General features: G+C 38.9%; 1 protein-coding gene across 1 annotated transcript in view; it reads left to right on the top strand.

The window, feature by feature from the left end:
- The window catches only part of DIAPH2 (diaphanous related formin 2), a 778,453-nt gene that overhangs the window by 683,714 nt on the left and 71,374 nt on the right, over positions 1-23,365 (top strand). The window lies entirely within an intron of this gene.

Below are 23,365 nucleotides of genomic sequence, written 5' to 3' on the forward strand. Positions count from 1 at the left end.
TTTGCCTCTGTAAAGCCAGGTGTCTCAGATACCTGTCTTAAGGAAGCTGTCCTGTCTTACCTGCCTCAGGGTAGACTGTTAAGAACCAGGTCACAAACTAGTTATGAGTTCTGTACTTAGTCTGCCTTTATAACAGATATACAAAGAATCACAGTATTATTCAGGCTATTCCCAGTCCAAAAGGACTTACCCCAGGTCATTTGCACTTAGGTCACACCTAAAAAATGTTTGTACTCAATCCTAAAATAAACTACCTAAGAGCAGACCTGTGGCACCTTAGAGACTAACAAATATATCATGAGTGTTCGTGGGTAAAACCCACTTTATCAGATGAATAGTCTCATGAGCAGTACTCATCTGATGAAGGCAGTTTTACTCACAAAAGCTCATGATATATTTATTATTCTCTAAGGTGCCACCGGACTGCTCATTGTTTTTAAAGTTACAAACTAACATAGCTACCCCCTGAGACAAAATAGCTAAGATTTATTAAACAGGAAAAAGGAAAAGTTATTTACAAGGTATTAAGAAAGTAAACATACATGCACTAGTAGATGTTACCATCTTAAATTTCAAAAGGTAATAGAAGCTTCTATGACAAGCAAACTTTTTATGTCCTTCAGGGTCTGACACAAGCTAAATAGCTGGGGATCCCTTGCTTTTGCCTAGACATCTCCCCCCAGATTCTAAGCAGCATAGAGATTCACTTCCTTCTTATTAGGGGGTTTTCCTTCCTCCTGTGTGCTAAGGGCTACTAACTCAGTTGATGGGAAGTGTCCACACTTGCATGACTCAACTTAATGGAGAGGAAGATCGGAGCAGCAAAATATTTTGTCATCTTTAATATTCCACTTTAATATTCCCAGTACTCTGTCTGGGGATTGATGGTCTTTACTTGTTGGCCAGGATGTAACACTTTCCGTTGAGGTACATCTATACAGCAATGTTATTTTGAAATAACTTAGTCCACATCTACACAGCAGGCAGTTATTTAGAAATAATGTTGAAATACTATCAAGCTGGAGGACTTCTTACTCCAACTCCTGTAACCCTCATTATATGAGGAGTAAGGGAAGTTGGAGGAAGAGTGCTCTATTTTGAAATAAGTGCTGTGTAGACACTCCCAGTTTCGAAATAAGCTATGCAATTGATGTAGCTCAATTTGCATAGTTTATTTCAAGTTAAGCCCTGCTGTGTAGATGCACCCATGGAGACCAGCACTAATTAATGTCTGTCTCTTGTATGGTGTTTCACACAGTCATGGAAGCTTACAATGCAAATGCTCAAATGTTACCTTAGGGGAAAGTGAAATTAATATATTTAGCAACTCTCAAACATTCCATAAGCCCATTATTATTATTCCAATATCTGTTTTAACAATATTAACACATGGGGTGAGCCAGACTAGTTCTAGGTAGGAGAGACATGAGTCTTTGGCATGAGCTGTCACCTGGTTTAGTTTAGAGTTACCATTAGCGCAACTATGCAGGATTGTGAAGAAAAGAAAAAAAGGCCAAACTAATTTATGTAATATCCTTCTAAAATGGTCTAAAATAGCATTTCTAAACCAGAAAAGTGCCAATTTAAAAGCTTAATATTTATGGATCTTTCCAGGAGATCAGCACATGCTGAGGATTATAAAGGGAATCTGTGATACTCCTTTCCCCAGTAGCATTAGCTCCCATTTCTAGTTTGAAAGATTGCAACATATTAGGCTTCAAAGCCATGATATTTTTGTGTCTAGAAAACTGTTACTAATGAAGAGCTGAATCTCCTCTCTCTTGAGCTTCATGCTGAGGGAAATTAGGAGGGAAAATGTTCCACATTTGGGGAGAGGAGATGGAAACCTTTCCCAAGGAAGCTGATTTTAAAATAAAATGGTGGCTATTTGAAGTTGCTCAGGATTTTGAAATGCTAGAGTGGGTCTGATGGTATAGATTAGTGAGTATAGAGACACTGATGCAGCCATAGGGATGTGCTATATTTAATTACCACATGCATGTGTAATTTATTACATAGATATTGCCTAAAATGATAGGGGAGAGGGGCATATTACTCATACCTGATTTCTGTGGCTTAAGATAGGGATGCCTTGTGCATCGCGCACACAAATCTGATTCCATGGCCTCAAGAAAAATTGTAATGAGAATTCTTTTTGCATAAATAAATGTTTTCCTTCACTGGTTTTTACCAAATGCAAACAATTGTAACATAAAAAAAATCCTATTTTCATGTTGGTCTGTTCAATGAATGAAGAAAACTTGACAGTTTAGATTTTTTAAGTTGCTATTCTACAACATTCCTTGGAGAATATGTAATTTCAGTTAATTATTTTTTTGGATTAAGAGAGAAAATGCACTAGATACACTCAAAAGAAGAATGTGTGGTGTACGCATAGTATATTAGATATGATGAGTTAAGTTCAAAATGACATTATCTTCACTGCTGAGAACTGTTGATAACTCAACAGTCATATAACCACTCATGACTTCTCTGTTGTATTCATGAAGATTTACATTTAAGTTATCATGTATCCTGTACAATATGTAGCCATTTCATGGAAAATGCATTCTGTATATTCTGGCACGTGTTAACTAAATTCCTTTTCAAATATTACTTTTAGGTTTTTTGTTATTTCCAGGGAGATCATAATGAAAACGAGTGATGTATACCTGATGCAAAATGCAGGACAATGTAGCACTTTAAAGACTAACAAGATGGTTTATTAGATGATGAGCTTTCGTGGGCCAGACCCACTTCCTCTGATGCATTTCTGTTTTGAGATAATTACTCCCTTCCTGGACCTTTACTGATTATATGCAGCCCAGTATATTATCTCACTTGTCAAATAACTTTCAGCTTTGGATCGGGAATCCCCTGATCAAAGCCTTAACAAACATGGGTCAGACCAAAGGTCCATCTAGACCAGTATCCTGTCTTCTGACAGTGGCCAATGCCAGATGCCCTAGAGAGAGTGAACAGAACAGGGAATCATCAAGTGATCCCTCTCCTGTCATCCATTTCCAGCATCTGACAAAAAGAGGCTAGGGGCACCATTCCTACCAATCCTGGCTAATAGCCATTGATGGACCTATCCTCCATGAATTTATCTAGTTCTTTTTAAAGACCCTGTTAAAGTCCTGGTCTTCACAACATCCTCTGGCAAGGGGTTCCACAGGTTGACGCTGCTCTGCGTGAAGAAAAACTTTCTTTTGTTTGTTTTAAACCTGCTACCTATTCATTTCACTTGGTGACCCTCCTAGTTCTTATGGGAACAAGTAAATACTTTTTCTTCTTCACTTTCTTCACACCAGTCATAATTTTATAGACCTCTATCATATTCCCCATAGTCTTCTCTTTTCTAAGTTGAAAAGTCCAAGTCTTTTTAATCTCTCATCATATGGCACCCATTCCAAACTCCTAATTTTTGTTGCCCTTTTCCAATACTAATATATCTTTTTTTGAGATGAGGAGACCAATGTGTATTCAGTATTCAAGATGTAGGCATACCATGGATTTATACAGAGGCAATAAAATATTCTTTATCTTATTTTCTATCCCTTTTAAAATTATTCCTGACATCCTGTTAGCTTTTTTGACTTCTGCTGCACATTGAGTGGATATTTTCAGGGAACTAGCCGCAGTGTCCAAGATCTCTCTCTTGAGTAGTTACAGGTAAATTAATCCTCATCATTTTGTATGTATAGTTGGGATTATTTTTCCAATATGCATTTCTTTGCATTTATCAACATTAACATTCATTTGCCATTTTGTTGCCCAATAACCTAGTTTTGTGAGATCCTTTTGAAGGTCTTCACAGTCTGCTTTGGTCTTAACTATCTTGAGCAGTTTAATATCATCTGCAAATTTTGCCACCTCACTGTTTACTAGGGATGTAAGTGACTAGTCACGTAGTTATTCTTACTCCATTTAAAAGGCAGAGCAGCTGCGGGATTAGCTCCCAGAGCCAGGAACCAAGGCTCTGCAGTTTCCCCCTTTATCAATTAAAGCCTCATCTACCTATCTCTTTGCCTCCCTCAGCTCCTCCAATTCAACCACACTGATCTCCATAGCCCATACGTGGTCTCTGAGGGCCAGGACTCCTTGTACTGAATGCACACCTACACCACCTGACAATAGGGCAGGTAATCATACATGTTACACTGGGTGCAATAAACAGGATAAACCCCACTCTGTTGCTAGGCTTCTCCCTGCTTTTTTCCCTACAGATAATTAGATTCTTGATAGGATTTTTATTTAAATCAGGTAATTTTGGTTTTAGTTTAGTTTAAAAGTTTTAAAGAATGCCAAGTGTATCTAGCCCCTTTCAAACGCCCCCTGTAGAACTCTCTCTCAAAACACCCCATTAGCTGTTCCTGTTCACTAAGCTCCCTGATGGCTTACTAGTGGGCTTTATATAGCCCTAGCCTTCCTGATAGCCCCTCTCCTTGGTTAAGGCTTGATGAATGAAGCCACATTAAGAAGCCCACAACTTCCAACTATCAGCCTCAGCACTCGGTCCTTCAAACAAACAGCTCAGCATGAGGACCTCCAAACAAGCAGACAAACACAAGCTCATCACACAGCATCTTTCAGGCAACCAGCACGTACCGCCCCCCCCCCCCAAACACTTAAGCATTGAACTTTAATCAGTGGGCTTCAGCATATTTGTACATGAAATCAAATCAGTAGTGCTACTCCAGTTCCTTGAGGGACTGGTAAAGGTGGAATTTGGTTGGACTGGCAGGGAAAAGTCACCCCAAAGTTCCTGGATAGATTGCCCCCTTCTACTTGACAGCCTTGTGTATGAGCAAAGCTTAGCTAGAAGAAGCTGGGTTAGGGCCCTTAGATCCTTAGGGCCTTTAGTCTCTGTGTCTTGACTGGTCCATGCATGAGGACTTCTTTTGTGTGATAGGACCCCCCACAAGTGGGGGAAGGAGTCAGCTTATACGGAACCTTTTGGACTTCTTTTCCATCCCACCCTTTCCTTAGGTTTTTGGCTTGGTTTGGTTTGGTTTGGTTTGGTTCTGCTGCTCTGGGTTATGGTCAGTGCCCAATATAAGGGAAGTCTGAGGCCTTATTTTTTCTGATCCAGGTGAATTTCATAGGAAAAGGGCTGATGATGACTTTCTCTTAATGACTGCCCAGCCTTTCCAGGGGGTTGTTTATGAACCACATTAGACCTCCTATTGGGTAATTGGTCTGGGGCGCAGCTTCCCAGATATTCTCCCCCTACTTGTGTTATGTCATAGCTAATGAAAGTTCTGGTTTTCATTTTAACCAGGCTTTCTTATTTGCCATGGTTTCTAAGCCAATGACCTATACACATCTTATCTTCACCATTTCTTATACTATACTTGAAATGGATGGTACAGTTACCTGAAACTGATTTAAGATGTAACAGTAGTGTACTATAGAATTTAAAAAATAAGATAAATAACTATTGACACAATGTTGACATACTCACTCCTAAGCTTATGTATAGCCCCTTTCCATATTTTAAGTAGCTCTGATAGTGTGGTTTCTGCTCACAGTGTTAAATGCATGTTTTCTTGCATAGTTTTGGACTTTTTAATGTAAACATATACAGTAGCAATAGTTTTGATGTACTACTCAGTTCTCTTGATTACCAGATTTTAAAGTTTCCTGCCAGCTTCCCAAAATGTAGCTTCCCCCTTCACCTAAAAAAAGTGAAAATAAGAAGAATTAATTCTTTCCTCTACATTGCCCAGGATTTATTCATACAACTATCATTAAAGTTAATTGGAATTGCGTCAATAAATTCCAGGCAACCATTTGAAAATTTATCTCAGCAGGCTAGGAGCTATCTTCCAATTGATAATATAAAAGGGAGTGAACAGTGTTAGAGTTTCCAGCCCTCCTGGATTGTCCTAGAGACTCCAGGAATTAATTATTAATCTTCAGTTAAAGATAATGTCATGTGATGAAACTTTCAAGAATGCATCCAGCCAAAATTGATAACTCTAACTGTGTTGGAAATGCATGATGTAGAAACTTCATTCAAAGACTCATTCACACTCTCACAATTTTTTCTTGGTACCTATGTTAGTAAAACCATTATGATGGTCAGATGTGAGAAAATTCTTCCTAATATTCTAGGAAAGAATGAAACATTTTACGCAGAGTTTCAAAGGTGTAACATTTCATTTTTCACTGCTACCTTATTCTTTAATAAAAAGCAAGGGAAAACCCACTGTATTATAGAGATGCCAAATTGTTACAAACAAAGCCTTTCTCAAAGCCTAAGAGAGAAAGCAGCACAAAAGCGTCTCACTTTAAAAGCAAGAAAGATATTGGAAGGTGACAGCTGGTATTCAGATGCCTGATCTGAGTAATTAAAACTTTTCTAAGAGCTAGGAGAAGCAAGTTGGACTTGAGGTAGTGTTAGTAGTTAATTAGGCGGGTCTTTTTGAATATTAGGAATGCTTTTGAATGATAAAGTTACTGAAAACTAGTTCAAGGCTTTCATGCAGCATAAATTAAGCCAAAACTTTTTATAGATCATTTGAATTCAGACAGAATTGTTCTTCTGAGCCCTTCTAATTCCTTCTACCTAAAAACATAAATCAGCAAACATTATCTTTCAATACTGATGATATTTTTGTCTTCCTAAAGATTTATTGATGTTTTATAGTATAGTCGGGGTTTATTAGAAAGCATTTTGATTGTATAGATTATCGTTTAGAACTGTTGAAAATTACAACACCAATAAAAGTTTAAAAGATGCAACTACAGTATATAGTTTTAAAAATCTGCATTTCTTCATGGACCTGGATAATATAATAATACTATTAAAGACCAGCATTTCTATTTCAAACCAAACATTGATCAGTGCCTGGATGTTATTTAAAATAGATAAATGTAAATTAATATTACTGGTTTCAGACTGGGTTTTCTTTTCTAATATAACTGCACATTAGATTGGTCTCCAAGAAAAAAAAACTGATACTGCAAAGCAAGCATGAAATCTGTCCACTTAAAGTTGCATCTAGATATTTTTATAAGTTTGCTATGAAATAAAACTTTAAATAAAAGTAAATTGCAACTACTGAAACTGGGAGCCCATCACTTAAATAATGAAAAAGATGTAAAGCACGTATATTCATTGTCTCCAGCTTTTATATGCATCTTGAGGTCTGACTAACGTTGAGTATAGACACAGCAGAAGAATACGTTTTCTCTCAGTAGGCATTGCAAGGTGGGCAAAGTTTAGGAAATAGTGCATTTTTTCCCACTGAAAGCAATTAGAAGTGTGTGGGGGGGGAGAACCTCTTCTTTTTTAGTTACTATTTATTTTCAAGCGTGTGTTCAGTCCTTCAAAAAGATCTAGAACAAAATTCAGCCCGTGCTCCAAAGAGTTTACAGCATAAATTAATCTGAATTAGAGAGTAAGGTCTAAACATATTATACATGAAAACAGAGAACCAAATTTTTTACAAGTAAACTGATTGGAAGTCCATGGAATTTCTAAAGCCAAGAATTGAGACAGAATTTGTTATAGTGTACATATGTGAACTCATGCCAGATATATAAATTGACTCTTAGAGCACAATCCTGCAGAAACTCACGCATGTGAGTTGTCCTTTTGTCTTCATTGCAGTAGACCAGTTGATTTAGTCAGAGTTTGAAAGCTGAAATTGTTGGGTAGCACCATGGGGTACTATGTCACAGTTTTCATTTTCGATTTGTACACATTAGAGAGAATAAGTGATGTTTTATTTCCTTTTGCTACCTTTTAAAAACTTGAACTTTGTAACACTTTTTAATTACAATTTTCCACTTCAAAAAATTGGGTTTGTTTTCTCTTAGCATGTTGTTTAAATACCTGTTTTAAAAATAACTTACAACAGATTTTAGCTTTGTATACAAATAAAAGAATCCATTCAGTTGCTTTAATGTAGACCCACCTGGGAATACAAGAATATAGCAAACCTAATATTTCTTGTTGCTGAAAAATAATTGAGACTAGCACACAGAGCAAGTCATGCTTTAAATAAAGACTTCCTGTCATGTTTAAAACTCAAGTGGGACCTTCAAATATTCTCTTTAGTAGAATAATATATTGATGAACTCTGCAACTATTATGTTGTTTTACATGAATAACAAATACATCAGTTAGTTGCATTATTATTTTACATATGTCTCTTACAATTCATCATCTTTAAATATGAAATATATACAATGCATTTTTCTAAATAGTGAAATAAACCAACATAATTTAATTTAAAATACACCATTTATAATGCGTCTTAAACATTTTTTTGCCTATAGGATGAAATTCACCTATTGCAGAATACACAGGTTAGGTCCTCTGTGCCACAAAATCCCTATACTTCCCTTTTCAAAACAAGCTATAGGCAAAGTTGGAAGGCTTCATACTGTGTTCTGGGAGAGCTGTCTCCATAACAATTCCAAACATGGGCCTGAAGGAGTACTTGTACTGCGCTTTTGACTGGAAATCCCTGAATTAGTTATAGTCAAGGAACAGTGGTTGCTCAGTTATCCCGTTGACTTCTGAACCTTCAGGAAAGCAGTGCTGAAATTCCATAAAGATGGATGGCATTTCCACTCAAGCCTAAAACAGTCCTTCCTCATACAACATAGTCCATCTATGATCCTTGAGGGGTTCACTCTTAATATACGTAAAAATTCTGAGTGTAAAAATTCTGACCATAATCCTTACAAATCACTTCTGGAGGACATGGGTGCATTCATCTTACTCATAGACTCATACTCATAGACTTTAAGGTCAGAAGGGACCATATTATTTAAGTACATTTCAATAGGAGATTTTTGGAAATATAGAGTAAATATCATTTTTCCTTGCAGTTGATTTTCCAAACCTGAAGTTTCCAAAAAACATTGCCATACAATTTCACCTGTTGGTACTAAGAGTCAGGATTTCTCAACCTGTATTACAGCACTGCAAGCGCAAGGCCATAGTCATGAGGTGGTATATAAGATTTTAGCATTTGTGTCTGGTAAATTATTTAATGCTTTATTTCCTTATGAATCAGTACATACTTTCTCATTCTAAAAATAGGTGCTGTCGCATTAATGCTGAAATTTTGTACATGCCGCACTAGATAACAGTAAGAGACGCCATTCCTAAAAACAGCAGATAGTTGGCGATCTTTATTAGACCGAAGCCTTGAAAACTGTAATCCTAGCAATGGATTATAAAACTGTCTCATAAAATACATATACATCACAGTAGTGACAAAGTGGATAAAAGCTTTGTTTTGGTATTACAAATCAGTTGTCTGGATGTGTGGGTTTATTGTAGTTGTGATCATTAAATCTGTTTTCTCTTGTGAGCACATTTGCACTTGAACATGAGTCTTCAAAGATGAAAAGTTCAGTATATTCACCCACTCTGAAAACTATCCAGTACTATCTCAACTATGCCTATATAAATCATATCAATATGCTCAATATACATCAGTATTTCTGTGCAGAAGTCATAGATGTGCTGAAGATCTTTGGGAAATTATTTTTAATGTACTTTGAATACAAACTGAGAAATCTGCATTGGCAAGTATAAACCCGAAACCTGCAAACAGTTCAGCTCAGCTGTTTGCATTGCACAATGCTAGAGTAGTGCAAAAGAAAATACTAATATTACTGTGAAATGAATGTTCGGGGTGGGTGCATAGTAATACAGTTGTATTATTCAGGAGCTACTGCTGTTTTTTCTTTCTATGTTGCATCTACTTCAGAATCAACATCATATGGGGAAGAATGACACTAGTCATATTGTGCCAGGATGCTTTCCACAGGAAGCAGCAAATGAACATCAGTAATGCAGAATTCAAAAAAGAATCTCAAACCATATAAATCAACTTAGCAAAGAAACCTGTGTGCAGGATAGTCTATGACCAGAATCACAAATATTTAGGAACATATATTTTTTCCAACCTCTAAGCTTAACTATTTTAAAAGCTTAGTGTGCCTAAAAATTCTGGAGTAACCACTTTTCTATCAGGAACATCCTGAGTTTTACAATAAAGAATCGAATGCCTCTGAATACCTTTGGATGTCATGAAAAGAATGAGCATATGCAGGACTTAATAAAGAAAGGTCAATTCTGCTATCATGATCACTGAAGCATAATGCAGCAAATGAGGTATTTTTAAACTGCTCTATCCCAGAATATTCAAACATATATATTCAAGAAGTTGCAAAATGTTATACTTAATACATCTGCTGAATCTTGAGCCAACAGTAGTTTAAAGCTGACTTTACACCTGTACCAACATATTGCAAACGTCAAATTATTTTATGAAAATGCTGATAAGCAATTTTGACTTGCAATAGATCTGGTTTGCCAGTGTCCTTTCTCTTCTGTTACGATCCTCATTTTTGTTACAATTTTGAGTTTGAGTACCTATTTATCTTTCATTTTCTAACGTTTTGAGGCAAATAATGTTTAAATTGCAGAATCATTATTTTCTTAATTCCAAGCATTGGTACAATTTGTTTTGCCCAGATTGCTTTAATTGCTGCACACACAGTGCCTTGTTGTTTTTTTATGAAATGTAGTAAACATCAATTTATTTTGCAAATTGTTTTTTTCTTTTAAGGCTTGGTTCATTCATTCATCTTGCATTCCTTTTGATAGTGATATATTTGTCAGGCAGCCACCAAGAGGAAAGTGAGACTGTAACTTTTTTTTCTATACAATCTGTAGTACCTGCTGTAACACCAGGCTGTCATTACCAAAAAGGTGTTTTTTCAGGAGACATTGAGATATTTTTTCCACAATAGTGTTTTAAAAAGTGATTCTTTAACCTACAATGGGGGTTTTATTCCCCAGTAAATTCTCTCTAAAACTAACAGAGTGGATTTCACTCCAGCTAGGGATAGGAGGTACATCAGTGTCATTCTCTTCCTCTGTTGCAGAAAACAGCTCAGACTGACTTGTGTCTATATTCAGTACTAATGCTAAAACAGAGTTTCAGCTCTGTGCTCTATTCCATATTTAATAAGAGCATAAATAAATGAGTAAGCACAAGTAAAATGCTCTGCATAACTCACATCATCTGTCTACTTTTAATTTATTGTCCGTCTCAGTGGGGCACCATGCAGAACTTTTCCTTCCCACCGTCCTCTGTTGCTAATGCTAATTCCTCCTGTTCTGAAATGTGATTTGTCCTTTTCATATGTGTTCATTTTTTTTAATTGTATCCTTTGGTATATATGGTTGTGACTATTTTCTTCCACTATTTGATCTGAGGAAGTGGATCTGGCCCACGAAAGCTCATCATCTAATAAACCATCTTGTTAGTCTTTAAAGTGCTACATTGTCCTGCATTTTGCTTCAGGTTGGTAAGACAGGACTTGTCCTTGGTGAATCCATGTTGGCTCTTTCTGATCACTTTCCTTTCTTTCAAGTGCTTCAAAATGGATTCCTTGAGGATCCTGCCTATGATTTTTCCAAGGATTTGGTGAAGCTTACTGGTCTATAGTTTCCTGGATTCTCTTTCTTCCCTTTTTTGGAAGTAGGCAGTGCATTTGCCTTGATCAGTCTCGGAAGATTCTTGGTCAGATCCTGTATTCTAGCTCCAGGCAACAAATTTCCTGGTCTGGACAGCAGATGCAGGGAGTCCCCAACCACCCACCACTCATCTCCTTCTCTTGTGAGTGATGGTTGTGGAAACCCCATCGCTAGGACTATGCATCCCATGCCTTCTGGTCAATGCAGTCTCCTGATCCCTTCCCTCAGCGGTCTCTTTCAAAGCATTCTCCACTGTAGTACCTGTGCAGAGAGCATGAAAACCGTTACTTACCTCTATCTGGTTGGAGATACCTGAGCTGTCTAACTTCTCCTGGAAGTCACATACTGCTAATTTTCTTCCCTGTTCTGCATTGTCATCTCTGGTTCTTAGTCATGCTATGCCTGCAGTACTGAATGCTGACTTAAGTCTTCATTTTCTCTGATGGAATGCAGGGTAGATATTTGGGTGTCTAGTCCTTTTATCCTTCTCTTCCAATATGGAGATCAGCTTGCACTTCATACAAAGTCTCTTCTGTCCTCTGGGAGCAAGACAAACATGACATATCCTGCACAGGTCACAACAGCTGATTTCTCACTATCTATACTGTCTCCCTTCTGAGAGACTCCTCAGATGTTGTATTTATCACACCCTGGAGCCTGAAGAGAAGAGAGAAAAAAGCCAATCTCTGTGGAGATCCCCCAAGGCGAACTCCCAGGCAAACTCCTTCTGTTTGCTGCTTTTCTGTTCGCTGCTCACTTAACGGTACGTCTACACAGCAATGTTATTTTGGAATAACTAACGTTATTCCGAAATAACAGAGTCCGCGTCTACACTACGAGCTTGAAGACTTCTTACTCCGATTCCTGTAACACTCATTTTATGAGGAGTAAGGGAAGTTGGAGGAAGAGTATTCATTCTCATACTTCCTGCTGTGTAGCGAAACACCAAAGATTTTTTTTGAGCAAAAAAAAAAAGTTGTCTGCCCCTTTAAGGGTGGCCATTTTGAACTCTGTTCTCTACTGCACACCACAGTTTAAGAAACACTGGTGTAGACAGTTCCAAAAGCCGAAATAAGCTTTTTTAACTGATGCTACTCTGTTGACATAGCTCAAGTTGCATAGTTTATTTCGGCTTTAGCCCTGCTGTGTAGACGTGACCATACTTCTTTAGTGAACATCTAGCAAAGCAGTATGTACCTGTATGGCACCATGGACATACAACCATTATCAACATTTGAAGAAAACTGGCAAAGTATCACCAAAAATATGTGTGTACTGTCAAGATATGGATGCAAACTAACAAGAGTAAAATAATTCACTGTTAAGCTTGGTGTTTCAGATGTAACTCATTCAATTCTGCATGGATATTGCAGGAACTGTAGAAGGAACACCCTATATGATCTGCAATACTTAAACATTTTAGAAAGATTTAATAAAAAGTGGTAGTTCTTTGTTGATTATAGTAATTGTTGGTCTCTGTCTTCCAGTTTTAATTTAAACAGGATTTTTCAAATTTTATAATGTTTAGAAAAATCTAGTTTATGCTAGTTCATATTCTGTTGATTAAATCGGAAACTTTCACTCTCCCACCACCTGTGGAAATTGGTCAAAACAGTATGATGTAATTTATAACTTTAATCTCTGCTATTCTTGGACTTTTAAAAAAAGAATTAGAAATATAAAGCCTTGCCATTGAGATAAAAAGGATTTTTGATGTATCTGGAGGCTTGAAAAAAACAGAAACTGTAAAAGTTTTACAGCATCAAAGTGTTTCTCAAATGTTGCATTTTCAAGGACATTTTATTTATGTGCGTCTTTCCCCAAGCTTCTGTCTTTCCTTGCTTTCTTTCTTGCACTGTCCAAGTTAGTGATACCTTGATGATAAAGGGTGAAATTTTGGTCCATTAAAGTGAATGGTAAAACTCCCATTGGTTCAAATGGCTCCAAATATTTCATCTGCTGTGCTGAAGTCCCCCAGAGGTATTTACAGGTCTGAGTTTACTATACTCTAATATAGTTTTTGTCAACATTTCCCCTATAAACTCACTGTTTTCATGATTTTGCAACACTGCTACTACAGGCAGTCCCCGGGTTACGTACAAGATAGGGACTGTAGGTTTGTTCTTAAGTTGAATCTGTATGTAAGTCGGAACTGGCATCCAGATTCAGCCACTGCTGAAACTGACCGCCAGTTCTGACTTACATACAGATTCAATTTAAGAACCCCAAGCTTCCCCAAGTCAGCTGCTGCTGAAACTGATCAGCAGCTGATTCCAGGAAGCCTGGGGCAGAGCAACTCTGCCTCGGGCTTCCTGTAGTCAGCGCTGGTCAGTTTCAGCAGCGGCTGACTTGGGGACGCCTGGGGCAGAGCAGCTGGGGTCCTGATTCAGCCACTGCTGAAACTGACCCAGCAGCGGCTGAATCAGCACCTGGGGCAGAGCAGCTGGGGTGCGGCCGGGTTGGTCCAGTAGTGCCCAGAAGGCGCTGCAGGACCAATTGGCAGCACCCCAGCTGCTCTGCTCCAGGGTCCAAAACAAAAGCCTGGTCTGCTGGGGGGGGGGGCACTAGCCGCGTCCCCCACCCCCAGCAGACCAGGGATACGGGAGCAGAGCCGCAGCGGCAGCGGGGTGCCGCGCCTCTGAGGCTTTGCTCTGGCAAAGCCTCAGAGGCGCGGGACCCCCCACGGCTGCGGCTTCAGTCCCGGTGCTTGTGGTCTGCTGGGGACGGTCCCCAGCAGACCACAGGCAGGGGACTGAAGCGGCAGCAGCGGCGGTTCCCCGCGCTTCTGAGGCTTTGCCAAAGCAAAGCCTCAGAAGCGCGGGAACCCGCCCAGTGCCCCTGGACTGCTGGAGACGGTCTCCAGCAGACCAGGGGCACCGGAGCAGCTTACGAACGGGGCTTTCTCGCCCCGGAGCTCGCAGGTAGCAATCCGCTACCTCGACCTCCGGGGCGAGAAGCCCCGTTCGTAAGTGCGGATCCGACGTAAGTCGGATCCTCGTAAGTCAGGGACTGCCTGTATAATCCTTAGTTGGATCATTGCAGTAAAATTTTGTCCCAAGGGACCCAATCTGTTAGATGGTGAATTACAATAGATTTCCTCTGCAGCCCAGTTACTTCCCTTTCTCCTCAGCAGCTTTCTCCATGGCCCATTTTAGATGTCATATACACTGTTCTTTCCATGTTTAATTGTATTTTTTTTTTTTACTTAAATTGTTCATTGTCATAATCTTGGTCCACAGTTTTCGTTTTAAATGCAGAATTTCTCTTATTTTGAATTTTATTTGGGTATTAGTAGTTTCTTGTGCTCCAGAGTCTCTCTAATAAATATGTATCAAATGTGCCACACTCTCTAAGTTAAGCATGCGATGGGGTATCAAAACATAGTTAGATGTTACTTTAAAGTGTTTTCAAATACTGAGTTCTTGATGGTGTGCAGCCTGCTTCTAAAATCATCAAAGAAGCAATATGTTTTTACTCTCTGAATGACCCCTACAGTGTATTCTCAGTGAAGTGGCATTTCATATAGCCTGAGGATGCATACTTCACATCTTATTTCTTTTCCTTTTCCTTTAAAAAAAATAAATAAATATGCCCATCCTAATTCAAATGGTTCTGGGTTGAGTAGGCATTCTTAGCACTCAAGTGGTTAAGACAGCTGTGTGCTTTTTATTCAGTGCAGTACTTTGAAAGTTCACATATTGAGAGACTTTTTTTGCTCAGTTTACAGGCACACAAAATACACTAGTCCCTGTGTGCACTCTGAGTGCTTGACAAAGGGTAACAAATCTGTAATCTTAAATGTCAAAAATGATCAAATGTATGATAGCCACAATACATTGATTAAGAGGCCTTTCTCCAGGATGGTAGAAAAAAATATGACCAGAATCTCTAGACAACAAGCATTTGGATTCAGCCATTTTTGTCCTTTGACTCTGGTACAGAGCAAAAGTATTGTTATATAGGCCTTGTCTACATTACAGAGTGTAGGTATACACACTGAAATGTGCCTCCTGCCAATGTAACTCCCTGCTATGCCAGCATAATTAAACCACCTCAACAGGGGGCACAGTGTAGACCAGGCCTGGGCAAAATACCCTCCATGAGCCAGATGTGGCCCACCAAGCCACTAGATCTGGCCCATGGATGCAGCGGGGAGTCTCAGGCAGATTCCCTGCCTGCCTCCCACATGCTGCTGAAAGAAACTGCTGCTGGGTTCTGTTTGAACAGCTGTGAGCCTTCACGTGCTGCTCCCCATCCCCAGCACAATCCCTCTGGGCGTGGATCTTTCAGCCAAAGGTGAGAGGCCTCAGGTGGCTTCCCACCAACTCCCAGCAAAAAGCATGAAGGTCAGGAGCCCTGGCCATCTTTCTCCCCATGAATGTTCTCTCTATTTTTTTCCATCCACGTATGGAATAATTTTGTATCTGCATCAGGGCATGTGCAAATGTGCACCACAAGTAGAAAAATATGTTGCTAGCCACGGGCACTCTGCTAATCAGCTGGGTGGCATTTGAATCTCTTCTTAATGGCTGCTCAAGCACTCAGCTTACAGAGAACATGGCTCTCCCCACTCTCTTCGGGGGTACAGAGGTAAGAAGTCCTCAAGGAGCTGCATGAGGCTGAGAACCCTGACTCTCAGCCCCCCTACACACTATCCTTCATAATTTGGTGGAAGTGCTCCTGGTCAGCATGGTCACCGACCAAGAGAAAGTGGGTAGTGTAAACATCAGTAATGCAGTAATTAATATAATGGCTTTAAGTCACTATGGCATTGACGTATTTTTGGAGTGTAAATTTACCTTTATTCTCACTGCTGTTTGAAGGGGGATGGGCAAGCACTAACACAGTCTCAAGTGTCTGTATCTATCTGCAGTCCATAATCAATATTGTCTAATCATAACTGAACTGGTCTGTACAACAATTCAGATGCTAAATGAAAACTGCAGTGGCTCAGAGTCTTCCACTCTCTTCTACTCCATGTTCTGAGGTCAGCTTGGTAAAACAATAATAATGAGTGATTGCTGTTGGCTGTACTTCAGTTGATAGGATTGAATTTTCTTGTGAAGTACTAAGTGATAAATGAGGATTAGACATTTGCTCTAATTGGGTGTGGATGTGCTGAAGGAACATCCTCAAGGTGAGCAGACTTCTTTGCCTTTCACCCTGTGAGTTAATATCAATTGTTCATTCCCCTTCCTGTTTTCTTTTTACAACCTTAAGTCTTTGTCACACCACCAGGATTGGTAATAAGTCAGTAAATATACATAGGAACAAGTTTATTTTTTACATTTGTGAGATAAAATTACACTTTTAAAATAAGAAATTGCTCTCATAATATTTGGAAATCATTTTGTTTCCATTTTGTACATCTTTAACTTTAGAAAGATGTTTAATACTAATATTTTAGATTTCTGTAGAACTTTTCATGATGAAGGATGGAAGAACATTTTAAAATTTAGTTTCTGCTCCAGTGCATTTATTGGCAAGAGATAAGATATAGGTTGAACCTCTGCAGTCCAGAATGCTGGACTATGGATGTCACTGAACTAGAGAGCCCCAGTGGCAGAGGTTGCCAGCAGCTGGGAGCAGAGATGGCCAGCGGGGGCAGCAGAGCCCATAGCTGGTAGGGCAGGGAAGCCTGCAGGGCTCGTAGAGCTTGCGGGGCCAGTGTTAGCACGTTAGATGTCTGGAGAAAGGAGCCCATCGGAGAACCTGGTGTCCTCCCTCCCAGACCTTCACTGGTCTAGCAAACTCCTTTGTCCAGGACTGGTCAGGTTCCAAGAATGCCGGACCAGGGAGGTCCAACCTGTACCAAGAGTTGCCAATATGCAACATGTATCTGTGCAGCTCATCGATTTTTTTTTTTTATGGCAAACCAAATTTTCTCTAAGTACCTGAAGTGTCTGAGTATTCAATTAAAATAGCCTGCAGTATTTTAATATTTTTATTTATACTTTTTCCTCAGTGTTTTATTTCCACAAAATTTTGCTGATGAATTATTCAAATATATTAACTTGTTATTAATAGCAAAATCACTAATAAACTTTTACTGGCATATTATATTAATGTAATAGTTAATGTCCAGACCTCAGCTTTTGGACAGAATGTATCATTGTGGCTTTGCAGAAACCTTATTCCAGAAGTAGAGAGATTCCATATCCTAGATGCCATAATGCCCAGAATTTATAACAACATAAATTGAAAAAGTTTAGGAAATTACTCAGGCTTTATCTACACAAGAAAGGCTTATGTACGGAGGATGAAACTGGACGGAGGTAGTGCTCTGTGACAGTGGGGCCTATTTCTGATCTGACCTGAACCCAAGCCTCTGTGTAAAGTTCCTCTGGGCTGTGTCCACTGACTCCCCAGACACCTTTGAACAGTGGGTGCTGCCTGAGAGCACTCTTAGATCCCTGATTTTATACCTATGCCCTTCACTTTGTCCCTGTTTTTTCGTTGTTCCCAGTGCTCAGTTGATGCCTGGGTCTAGTGGCTCCTCCACCTAAGCCGAGGGATAGGAGGTATTTATTAACAGGCTGACGTACACTCGTCCATCCCCAGAGCTTTGATAAGTATATGGTAAAGCTATATCTGCAACGCTTCTAGTGGAGTATTTTTGACAATATAGCAGATTCTTGTTCTTTGAACAAAATAAGCTGCACAGGCACTGTGGTGGCATAACTGTTTTTTTCCACTCCCACACTGCTAACCAACACTGTGATGTTAGCAGAACTATTAAATGTAGTCTTAGCTGCAGAATTTGTGTAGCTCTTTTAAGGAGACTATCTTCTCCCACCCACTGTCCATCTAAAATCACTAACAGGCAGTAAGGCACTTTTTATAGCTTGCCAGCATATTGTGGCCAGTTTAGAAATCTTTGTGGCGGCTATCTAGAGTCCTTCATTTACTCTCTCACACACACTCGTCTCTTGACCTTAACATCTAGATCTAATGCTCTCTTTGCGGAGGCTATCTTGCAAACCATGTTTAATCCTAATTGCTCCTCTCCCTTACATGGGAATTGTGATTCTTACTCAACTCCTACAAACAGAAAATACATAGAGTACTACATACTTTGCATTCTATATTTAGAATTCTAGGGATCACAAGAAGAAACTGAGATGTTTAGGAGGAAAACATAGCTTTTTTTTTTTTTTTAAATAATCTCACTTCCTGCTATTCAGAGCTGTAAAAGAGAGCTGATGCAGTACATATTGATTGCTGCTTTCTAAAAAGTTCAGCTGTGCCAGGAATACCCATCACACAAGCATGAATATGCAGAAGCAATACATTTAAAGAAATACCATAACTTGTGATTAATCTTTCATTTAAAAACTTGACAGTAGAGGAAATCCAGGCATTACTGATCTAAGGCTTCCTTAAAAGATGGGAGGGCTTTCCAGATAAGCCCATTAACAACATTTGTTTTATGAGCATCCCAGAAAGGGTATGGTCTAGCCAAAAAAGTGATAAAAAGAGGATTTCTGCACTCTTCTAAATCTGTAAATGTATGATTATGGAGTTCTCTGATTATAATTAGGGTTTGGTAGGATTTGATTTTGATCAGTAAACAATAAATGTTGATTTCACTGTGCACACCAAAACAGAGAAAAATATTTCCATTGCTAATAACAAAAATGTTCAGATAGCATTTTTCTTACTTTACCTGCTTAAGAACTTTAAAAAGTACCTCTAAGTATGACTAAATTAAGATGGACTTGACTTCTAATTTCATTTAATTTTATCACTGTTGTCAGATTCATGGGATGAACAAAATTGTTACATTTTTCTTGTGGTTCCTTTAAAGAACATGGTTGTGTGCCTAATGGAATGGAAATGCCAATTACAGATTGTGGTAAGGGATTATAGAATGTGGAGTGTTTTGGGTAACATGTGGGTGGAAATTAGACATGTTATGTGCAAGATTTTTTTGCCGGGGTCTTGCGATTTAGCAACTGCTACTTTTAGTAAACTACTGTAGTAGGGTTGTGGTAGAATGTAGGTGATTTAACATATACAACCAGAAAGCATATATGTTTCTGAATCTTCACTGATACGTGCTGAAACCCTTGCCTAGTGGAACGGAAATTCCAATTACAGAATGTGGTATGGGATTACAGTATGCAGAAATTAGGCTGCTACTTGGAGTAAACTCGAAGGGGGGAAATTAGGGCAGGCAAGATGTGATGCAGCCCGCCCAATCTGGCCCATGGGCCACTCTGCCAGCAGCCTCAAGCAGAGAGCAGCCAGCTGCTTCCAAGCAGCCCCATGCTGCTTTAAGTGGCTGGCTACTCCCTCTGGCTCTCTGCTCCATGCATCAGAGGGAGGGGAGACTTCACCAATACCAGCCAGTGGGAGTAGAGTTTTTTTGCTGGGGACGGGGGCAGTGTGTGAAGCCTCCCTCTCCCCCCACCACTCAGAGCAGAGAGCCACAGGGAGCAACCAGCCATTTTGAGCAGCCTGAGGCTGCAGCAGGCAGGGAGCCTGCCACGTGGTCCTGCAGGGTTGGTGGCTTGAGAACACCTAGGTAAGCACCTCCTACCCACAGCCTATGGCACCCCTGTCTCTTTTGCCCCCCCCCCGCTCCCTGCCTCATCATCTCCCCCTTCTCCTCCCCGAGATCGCCACTCCCTTCCAGACCCTGAACCTCCTCCAATAGCCCTCCCCCAGGCCAGAATCCTCTCCTGCACCCCAATTCCCTGCCCCAGATCACAACCCCCTTCCTTCACCACATCCTCTGTTGCATCCCAGGCTCCTCTCCTGAGCTCCCTTCTGCACCCGACCTCTGTGCCAGACCCCACACTCTCTCTAGAGAAAAGTACAGCCCTTGATCACTTTACCAAAATCTTGGAGTGGCCCTTCCCATCAAAAATTATTGCCCACCCCTGATGTAGGTGATTCACCACATATAGCCAAAAAGCTCAGAAGTGTCTGATCCTTCACTAATACATGCTGAAACCCTTGGTGTGCAATATTACAATCGAGATTAGGTAGGAATGTGGTGTGGGAGGTGTCTGTTTGCAACACTGTAGCCTAAAACAAGTACTTGTTTGTGGTTAGAGGTAGTGAACCTGGCACACAGAACTCTTTCTGCTTTTGCCAGTTATAGCAGCATGGGAAAACTAACATAGTTATACCAGTATAAACCTCACTGGGAACATTCTTAATATATACAACATACATGACTTCCATATATTTCATACTGTTTGGAGGCAGGACACAGTGGAATTAATCATGAGGATCTCAAAGGAGGAAGAATTTTGCCCATAATACTGCATTTCCCTTTGTATAATAGTAAGAGTTATGGACCAATTGTGCAGTGAGAGTTAAATGAAAGCCTGTTGCTCCAGCATGACAGATTATAAAGAATGAAAACATATTTGTCATATAGCAGCTGCCTTATTATAACTTTCATAAATCTTAATTCCAGTACCTCGGTGAGTTCAATCATTTATGAAATGGTAGAACATACACATAAATATAAAGCTTAGGTGGAGAGGGAATCACATGCTGATGCACATTTGTTCTTTTCAGTGTAGTTCAAATATATACACTTGCACTATTTTTTCATTCTATTTATTCTAATACAATTATTAGAGGGGAAATTATTACATTTTGTTGGTTCATCATCATTGGAACTGTGGCTGTTCTGATGTAATTAACCATCCAAAGTAATGAATTCTAAATTGCATTTTCAATTACTTGTAACTAAAATTACCTTGAACTAAAAAAAATCATTTTGTCCCATAGAAAGCTTCATTGCTTTATCACTCTTGTTGTACTAGAGCTTTAGATTAGGGTAACTTAGTTTTTAAATTAAATGTCAAATATAATTTGCCAGTGGAAACATGAAGTGTATGGCTGTAGTCTGAGGGGAAAAGCCAGCTCAGCATCCTTTAATATTGATATATACATAAAATCAGCTTTCTACCCAATTAGATCATGTTTGGCAGAATGTGAAATGTAATTTTATACATGCGTATTTACATTGCTGTAAATAGAGAGAATAAACAGTACCTAAGGCTGAAGTTTTCTCACAGCTGTCAGAGAAATATTAGATTCTGTAATTTTAATATTTATTAAATATTAATGACTTTTGACATTGAGATTTTTGCTGTGATATTTGACAGTTTGGGATGTTTGTATGTGCATGAGAGCATGTACAATTAGCTTTGTAATGGTAAACAGCTGAACAAAGGTCACTGAAAGCCTAGGAGAGGACCAGTATGAACCCTAGGAACTATGCAAGGTTAATACAGAGCAGGAGGTCAGGGAAAAGACTTTAAGTAACATAAAGGATCAAACCTGTGGACTCCCAATGAGAGCTGCAATTCATCAGAAGATCCATGGGCCAGCCTATGTTTTCCCATGATTAGTTAACCCAAAAAAGAAATATTTTTAGTAGAGAGGAACACAGATATGTTTTGGTAATCAGTCATAGCATTTACTTTTGAGGTACAGATTTAATTGCTAGAAAGTTAGAAGTAAATCATTAAAATAGTTTAGGAGTTGCAAGGAGTTAAGCATTTTAAATAAAATTTCCCAGCACTAGTATCTTATGGGTTGTTTGGAAGGATGGTGGTGGATACAATTGTTGGCTTGACCACTCAGATGTGGTGTTGGGGTTTTGTTTGTTTGGTTGGTTTTTTTTTACCCATCTGATGTAAAAAGTGTATGTAGATGTAGAGCTAAAGAAAATCTCATGCATATACATTGTTCTGTAAAAAAAAATAAAACCAGTGTTATTAGTGTGCCTGTATCTAGCTTCATGGAAGCCAGCAAATGCCAATGTTTGTCATTTTCTTTGTGATAACTCTGGCTCTTAAAATTGAAAGAGAAAAAGAGTTTGCTCACTTTCTAAAAGGCTGAATATGAAATGCTTGCCACTTGGCACTACGGAAAAGTTACAGTGCATAAAGACTTGTGCTCAACATCAAAAATCATAGAAAATGTTAGGCTTTTTCACATAAAGTTTTCTATCCAATTTCCTTCCAGAGCATGTAAGTCTGTAAACAGAGCACTTTATGCACTGACATTCATTTTATCCACATGAAGTTTTATAATATCAATATTTGAAGCATATTTATATTTTAAATAGGGTATACTATTGCACATTTTTAAAATAGGCAGTTTGTGAACAAGAACAATCATTAGCTGAAAAGTTGATTGTTATGGTAATTACACTGTATGCAGGCACTTTAAAGAAAAGTTTAGTCATTTGTCTTTCAACATAAATATCACGATCTTTCGGATCATAGTAAACAAAATTTTTTTGGGGGGGGACATTTCAAGCAAAATTTTGCATCCTTATCTTGTAAGTCTGTGAACATAGGAGCAATGAGACAAAGGAATACTATGTGTAAATTGCCTTACATGGTCATTTCCATACTTTGAACTATAAATCTGTTACTGTTTGAGACTTGTAGTTCAGTGATTAGGGTACTACCCTGGGATATAGATAGCTGAGTTCCATTCCTTGCCTTGCCACAGACTTCTTGTGCAACTTTGGTACCATAGTGTGGTCTGTCCCTTAATCACTCATTTCCAAAATGAGGATAACCATAATCCCCTACTCCACAAATGTGTTGTGAGGAAAAACATATTAAAGAATGTGAGGGAGAAATAAAGATCATTATTTACTACAGAAACTTGATCTCACAATGGACAAAGTATTTTTTTCTGAGAAGCGCACATGAATTTGACAAATGTTATGTGGTTTCATGAGTAAATAGAGATGTTTTATCAATGTTACTTAACTATTTCCACTGTACTCAGTTTAATTATTTGTACAATCATTTTAAGAAATAAAAAAATATACTAAGTCAAATACCACAGGCTAATGAGAGC

The sequence above is a fragment of the Pelodiscus sinensis genome, chromosome 13 (assembly GCF_052426305.1).
Source record: "Pelodiscus sinensis isolate ZL-2025 chromosome 13, ASM5242630v1, whole genome shotgun sequence".
NCBI classification, from domain to species: Eukaryota; Metazoa; Chordata; order Testudines; family Trionychidae; genus Pelodiscus; species Pelodiscus sinensis.